Below are 8210 nucleotides of genomic sequence, written 5' to 3' on the forward strand. Positions count from 1 at the left end.
TAACTAATCTCAGCCTCTGAAAACCTTTTGTGGCAGAAATGTCCAGACTCCCAGCAGCCTTCCTGACCACCTGGAGTCAGCTAGCTCCAATTTCAAGAGAAATAGTTTCTCTCTCTCTCGCTCATATCACCTCCTCCATTAAGTCTCAGTTGGATCCTCTTCTCATCTTCTGTACACAATACCACAATGTCCTCATTTCTACAACCTGTTTGCAGAGTATAATCATTAACACAGCGGAGGTCTATTGGCCCTTTCCAACATTAGGCATCCATTTCCGTAGGTTGTGGCAAATGTTTAAGAAAATCGCACAAGAATGGCAAGGTGGTAATGGTGGCTTCTGGTGACAACTTCCTGCACCTGACCTTACTCACGATCCATTGCAGCTAGTGGGGTTGTCAAGGAAGGACCATGGTGGCTCCAGTCCAGGATAAAGTAGGGTGCTCCCCCTTCAGAGGGCCCTTTCCTTGTGAGATGTTCTTAAACGTTTGCAGCCAACCTATAGAAATGGATCCTCATGTTGGAAAGGGTGAATAGACCTCTGCTCTGGTTGCACAAAGGCCAGGGGTGAAAAGACAAAAGGCTGTGAGATAAATGAATAAGGAGAGAAGAGTGAGAAATGTAAAGCCAGAGGAAGGGATGGGAAGAGGTGTAGGTGGGAGGGGAAGTGGGGTGGAGGGGAAAGGGTAACAAGATCACTCACTTTTGTTTTCTGAGGTGCCAGACTGGTATTAGTGAGGGTGAGTGGTGTGGGCTCACCCCGGGGAACTATGAATGAATGAATGAACGAATGAATGAATGAAACTTTATTGTCACATGTACCTAGGTACAGTGAGATGCTTTGTTTTGCATGCAACCTAGGCAGTACACAAAAATCGCCGACAAAATTACAAAGTCTCAAACAGACCTATCTACCGCCTGCCGCCGTGTGTCGCAACAGGCCTCTTCCCCCTCCCCCCCCCCTCCCCCCACAATGGTTCCTCCTTACTTCTCGGCTCCCCCTCTCCCCACCCCACTCCCGCCACATCCCCCTTGGTGTCAGCAGCCCTCCCCTCCCACAGGGTCCCCATTTTTCTCAACGGTGCACCTCACTCTCAACATCACACGCACAGGGAGGAAGCGGGGGGGGAGGGGGTCAGATGACTGGGGGCCCGAGTCAAGTACAGACATTGACATCCATGGCGAATGACCTCAATGGGGCTGCTCATTAAGGGACAGACGTCAGACTATGGGGAAGGCTAGGCTGTGGGGAAGGTTAAACTGCTTCTTTCACTCAGAATCCAGATCAGGTTTTGAGCAGCTTGGAGTGGAGTTGCCGCAGAGCCGCAGTATCGCCGCAGAGCTCTGCCCACTGGGAGCTCTTCTGTCAGACTGTTCAGGAAGGTGACTTGGTAAATGATACCCCTTGAGATCGAATAACTGCAAACAAGGTCCAAACGTCATTCCTCCTCTGACGCGTCCAACTGCTTTTGACCTCCCTGCACGGTCTCTGGATGGAGAGGCTGTGCAGAGGTCAGAGGTAGGGAGTCACTGACCACTGCTGCTGGTGGAGCTGACCCTTGAGCTCTAGCCTCGGCCAAAATCCGCAGGACAGCTGTCCACCACATGCTGGACCTGCCTCTGATGCAACGGTAGGTTGATACCCGCTCTTGGTTCCTGCAACATGTGACAGAGGTCATTTGAATTCAATCAATATAATTTATTTGTTTATTGGATGTGACTTTTATTGCACATGAGTAACTGCCCTTGAGAAGGTGGTGATGTACCCCCTTCTGAACCGCGGGAACCTCTCTGGTGGAGGTGGTCCCCTGGTGCTGGTAAGGAGGGTCCAGCATTGAGTCCTGCCAAGATGAAGGAATGGTGAGAGTTTTCCAAGTTCGGATCCCAACCTGCAGGAGAATCTGCATGTTGTGCTGTGAGTTCACATATTGCCTCCAACACCTTCAAAGTTGGCTTTTGTACTGTCACGATGAGGCCCAACACAAGCTGAGGGAAGAACGCCTCATTTTCCACCTGGGCAGCCTGCAGCCTGCAAAACTTGACACCGAGTTCTCCAATTGGGATGACTCTTTCTTTCTTTCTGTCTGTAACAGAGTTTGCTATCTCTCCCAGTCACTGTCTCGGCTCAGGTTCTCTCTTTCCTTTGGTGTAGACTCACGTGCTGGGCATGTCCCACCATCCCACTGCTCACAGCACATTACACAGACGGAGAAGCACAATGTGCTTGTAACAACATTAAAATACCTGGTCTCTGCCCATTGGAGATATTCCCTCCCTCCTGTTGAAAAATCACATATTTTTTTATTTTTCCAATTCTAATGAAGAATGCCGGATCTGGACTGTTCACTGTTGTCTCTCCACAGATGCTGCCTGGACCACTAGGTATTTGCAGCATATTTATCCATTGGCTAAATGGAGCTGGCACCTCCCTGTGAGACTGACGGAGGAAGCCATGTGGCCTTCCATGAGCCCAGTCAGAGCATTTGGCCATTTCCCCGGAGCAATATCTGGGATCTTGCTGTACAAACATTGCCCGCTCCATCTCACCCTGTTAAAAGGTGATGGCACCTCAGACATAGTGGGGTGGCTCTGGAGACAGCTGAGGGTCTTGCAGCAATGCACGCTGTAACTGCCCCTGGTGATTTGACCATGGTGGTGGTACAGTGAACGTTGGTCCTTCAGTGCTGGACACAGAGGACACGCTAAGCGACAGCAACATGACTCAAGAAGGGTCCCAACCCGAAACATCACCGTCTGAAGAAGGGACCTGATCCGAAACGTTTCCTATCCATTTTCTCCAGAAATGTTGCCTGACCCGCTGAGTTACCCCAGCACTTTGAGTCCAGCAATGTGACCCGCTTACATTGTTAACTGCTGTTTGGTTAGTCCTCCCGTTAACCTGACTCCAGTTTCCCAGATGACCCAGGCAGCCAGCATTGCTGTGAGGTGCCGCAAGACACAGGCTGGGGAATGGATGAGGTGTCATTGTTTCTGCAACCACTTCCTTTGAGTCTGACGGAAATAGCCAGCACACTTCATCGGTAGCAGCCTGCAGTGTCGTCTTACAATGACCTTTACAAGACGTTGACTCCAGGCGACACAGAAAGCATTGGGCTGGCCCGTGGCTGCAGTATTCCAGAGGGTGGGAGGTAGCAGCAATTAGCGGGACAGGGATGTGAGTGGAGTGGGTGATGAAGCGGCCCTCTGTGATCACAAACTGCAGTTAACAAGGAGGGAAAGATTAGGAGGCCAGTCAATTCAATGGGCGGCATGGCGGCACAGCGGTAGAGTTGCTGCCTTACAGGGCCAGAGACCCAGGTTCGATCCTGACCATGGGTGCTGTCTGTGCGGAGTTTATATGTTCTCCCTGTGACCGCGTGGGTTTTCTCCAGGTCCCTCGTGTGTAGGATAGAACTGGTGCATGGGTCATCGATGTGGGCCAAAGGGCCTGTTTCCACGTTCTATCTCTAAATTAAACTAAGCTAAAAAAAATCCCCTGTGAGTGTGCGAGAATCCCACTAAAGAACTGAGCAGCCTGATTATGGAATGATAGCTTGGCATTTTGCAGAAAGAGGCCATTCAGCCCACTGTGTTTGTGCCAGCACTTCAATAGAGCAATCCCATTCCTTTCTCACAGGCCCGTGACTCCTCGTCTTCCAATCCCGTGCCAAAGTTTCGATCCTGGGACTGCATAGTTTGAGGGTGGCAAGGTGGTGCCACGGTAGAGTTGCTGCCTTACAGAATCAGCGACCCGTGTTCAACCCTGACTATGAGTGCTATCTGTGTGGAGTTTGTACGTTCTCCGCATAGCCACATGGGTTTTCTCCGGGTGCTCTGGTTTCCTCCCACATTCCAAACACGTGCAGGTTAATTGACTTGTTAAAAAAAAAGTAAATTGTCCCTAGTGTATAGGATTGTTCTGGTGCATGGGATGGAACTGATGGGTCGAAGGGCCTGTTTCCACGCTGTATGTCTAATGTCTAAAGTGAAGCCTAAAGTAAAGTCTAAATTGCTGCTTCCCATAGCTCTCGCATCTCCCAGGTTGCTGATGGAAGCAGTTTCTCTACTTTCATCAAAGCCACTCCGACTGTTGAAATCCCCAATGAAACCGTCCTTGTTCCAATGGATGACGCAGCCTTACCAACCTTTCCAGCAAATCAAAGTCCTTCATCCCCAGCATCACCCAGGCCAGTGAGTTTAACACATCACATGCATTCGGGTTCAACTGGTGCCATGAGAATGCACCGGTGAAAGCCAGCCATTTACAACGGTAAGGGTGTCAGGGGTTATGGGGAGAGACAGGAGAGTGGGGTTGAGTGGGAAAGATAGATCAGCCATGATTGAATGGCGGAGTAGACTCGATGGACCAAATGGCCTAATTCTACTTCTATAACTTATGAACATGAACAACAGCTTGTGCATCACAACGTCCTCATTCCATCCAGAACCTTGATGTCTGTTGGGAGATCGGGTCAATATAGGGGGGCATCCATTGGAATGTCCCTCTGGTCCATCCAGTGACCTTCTGCCAGAGGTGACATTGGCCACGACCAGAAACATTGTCACCCGTGTGAGGCAATGTCCCCGCTTCTCAAGGGACTTGGCAACTTCTGACAACTTCCCCTCCCCCAGCGTTCTAAAAATATGTCTGCAGGACCGCTTTATTTAACTTCAAACAAAATGCCATGTATGACATTATTCCCTTCAATTTATTCACAAAATGCTGGAGTAACTCAGCAGGTCAGGCAGCATCTCGGGAGAGAAGGAATGGGTGACGTTTTGGGTTGAGACCCTCTGCCGTCGACCTCCTCCGCCTGGCTCGCAAATTATTCCCTTCAACGTCTTAAGCCCTAGTCGGGCTACCCTTAATTCTGTATGGTGTCACAAATAGAACATAGAACAGTACAGCACAGGAACAGGTCCATTATTTCCGCACCACACATGAAGCCAAGACCATCATGTATCTACCTGCACATGATCCATGTCCCTCCATTCCCAACATATCCATGTGCCTATACAAAAGTCTCTTAAATGCCACTATCATATCTGCCTCCACCCCCACCACCAACTGTGCACGCACCGCACTCTGTGTAAAATACTTGCCCCTCACATCTCCTTTAAACTTTGCCCCTCTCACCTCAAAGCAATGTCCTCTAGTATTTGATAATTCCATCCTGGGAAAATGATTCTGACTATTCATCCTATCTATCCCCCACATAATTGGCAGGCTTCGAGATTGTGCAGTCAGTGTGCACTCCAGTGTCCCAATCTCCCTGTTTAACTCAAGCAGCATCACCAAGCCGTCCATCGTGCTCTGTGGGATCTTGCTGTGTACTGATTTAGCCGGCCGCTTTCACTGCATTGCAGAGCGCGTCGCTGGCTGCTGGTTTGTTGCCGTCAGAGCGGGGCAGCAAAACACGAGTCCCCCTCTGTCACAACGACAGAGATAGCAAGGTCGGTGCGCTGCCAAAGTACCACTTCCTGCACACCTCATCGCTTGTTCAAAGTCATTCACTGTGCATCTGTCTGGCAGCGGTATTTGCATTAAAGTTAAATGATCCTATGCCCAGGCATCCTATTAATCATTCACACACACAGAGGTACGCACATCAAGCAGTCAAAATTACACAGAGACAACTTCTCACTTCATTGTGTGGCCGGTGGAGAATTTCCACTGCAGGGTCCCCTTTCCATTAGTAAACGTCAGCTATAGTGGTTACAATGTGCAGCATATTCTCCATGACAGTAAGCTTCGTGTTTAAATAGTCAGTGGCCACTGCGACGGATGTTTCTGATGTCAATCTACACCAGCTGCTCTCGGCTGCAGCTCCTACCACCTCCCTCACTGATGCAGAAAATTCTCAACATTATCAGGAAGATGAGTGGTTTGTGAAATGTTCAACCCAAGAGGTTACATATTGAGGAAACACGGTGGGAAAAGAGGCCATCAGTGGCGGAACATGTGTAGGTGCTGGTTTAAACCGAAGATAGACACAAAATGCTGAAGTAATTCAGCGGGACAGGCAGCATCTCTGGAGAGAAGGAATGGGTAATATTTCGGGTCGAGACCCGTCTTCAGACTAGAACTCATGTTCGGAGAGGCAATAAATAGATTCACCATGGTGTTCTATCGAACCTGGGTCTCTGGCCCTGTAAGGCAGCAACACTACCGCTGTGCCGCCATGCCGCCCATTGAATTGACTGGCCTCCTAATTTTTCCCTCCTTGTTAACTGCAGTTTGTGTTCACCAGGGTCCATAGCTACAGTAATATGAGTTAATATAAACATTGGGGGGAGTAAACTTAGCTCGGTCCGCATTAACGCAACTGATCTCCCGGTGGCCCAGCACTTTAACTCCCCCTCCCATTCCCAGTCTGACCTCTCTGTCATGGGCCTCCTCCAGTGCCATAGTGAGGCCCGCCGGAAATTGGAGGAGCAGCACCTCATATTTCGCCTGGGCAGTTTGCGGCCCGGTGGTATGAACGTCGACTTCTCCAACTTCAGATAGCTCCTCTGTCCCTCCCTTCCCCTCCTCCTTCCCAGATCTCCCTCTATCTTCCTGTCTCCACCTATATCCTTCCTTTGTCCCACCCCCGACATCAGTCTGAAGAAGGGTCTCGACCCGAAACGTCACCCATTCCTTCTCTCCCGAGATGCTGCCTGACCTGCTGAGTTACTCCAGCATTTTGTGAATAAATCAATTTGTACCAGCATCTGCAGTTATTTTCTTATAAAACTGATCAGGGAGTAGTGACATTTATCGTGGGCATTTGTTAGACAAATGGGAGAGTGGTTTTCTAAAGAGCAGGGAACATAAGGTTAAAGATAACTCTGGGGAAGGACAAAGATGCATGGCTACACAGACATTGATCAGTGATGAATAATTAAAGAAATTGTAGAATCCACATGTAACCCTTGTGTTGTGAGAATATAAAAATGCAGTGGGTGCTGTGAATCATTGAAACAATTTGTGTGCTCTCAGAGTGATTCCTGAAGAAAGGTCTCAACCCGAAACATCACCCATTCCTTCTCTCCAGTGATGCTGCCTGACCCGCTGATTTACTCCACCACTGTGTCTATTTGAATTGGATTCATGCATCTGTACGACGTCAGGCAGCATTGGTCATTTTAGTGGCTGTCAAGGGTTTTTAACTGATCAATTCACCAATTCAAATTTTCTTGGCTCTAAGTATAAAGTTAACTGTCTTTTCAATTATATTGAGGATACAGTAGAGTTCTATTGTTTGCAAATGCCTAATCTCTGCTTCCACTTTTTAAAATGTAGGACAAACAAAAAGAGATACAGCTCGTGGAGGAGAAATTAAAATTAACAGAGAAAGCAAAGAAGAACAGTTCATTAAATATGATCAATTGGTCTGATACAGAGTGGATCTCTAGTGCAAATATTCAATCAGTAACATCCAAAGTTTAAAGATCACGAAGCAGCAACTCTTCAAGAAATAGTTATAAACTAGATCGTGGACCCGTTGGGCCCAAACCTCTCCTGCATTGGTGCAGCACCTGCTCCTCCCCCCGTCCCCTCTCCCCCCCTCCCCCCCTCCCCCCTCCCCCCTCTCCCCCTCCACTCCTCCCCTTCCCCCCTCCCCATCCCTCCCTCCTCACCCCCTCCCCTTCCCCCTCCCCTCCCCCTGCCCTCCCCCTGCCCCCCTTCCCCTCCCCTCCCCTCTTCTCCTCCTCCCTTACCCTCCCCCCATTCCATCCCCCTCAACCCCCTCCTTATCCTCCCTCCTCCCCCTCCCTCCCGCCCTCCCTCCCCCCTCCCTCCCTAGGAGATAGATTTAAACTTTAAAATGTGAATAACTTTAAAAATATAACACCAATTTCAATGAAACTTCTTCCATTAGCACCAAAGGGATGACGGTGAGTAAGGTGGGCCTAAAATTGTTGTGCTATTGTGTACCGTTTTGGCTGTAGCTCAGGAACAAACAAACAAACAAATGAGAGTTTTAGTATATAGATGTCAACTGTCAACTTATCCAAGAAGTTGAACAAAAATAATCGTTTGCAAACATTTTATATACGAAGCGATCGCAGAGAGTTGTGAACACTGCCCAGTCTAGCACACAGAATCTGCTTCCAAAAATGGCACTGAAATTTACCCATGACCCCGTTGGGCCCAATCCTCGTAGAGGGGCGGGGGGCAGGGAAGGGGAGAGGGTGTGACTGAGGCCACTCTCTCCTCCCCACCCCCA

The sequence above is a fragment of the Rhinoraja longicauda genome, chromosome 5, assembly GCF_053455715.1.
Source record: "Rhinoraja longicauda isolate Sanriku21f chromosome 5, sRhiLon1.1, whole genome shotgun sequence".
NCBI lineage: Eukaryota > Metazoa > Chordata > Chondrichthyes > Rajiformes > Arhynchobatidae > Rhinoraja > Rhinoraja longicauda.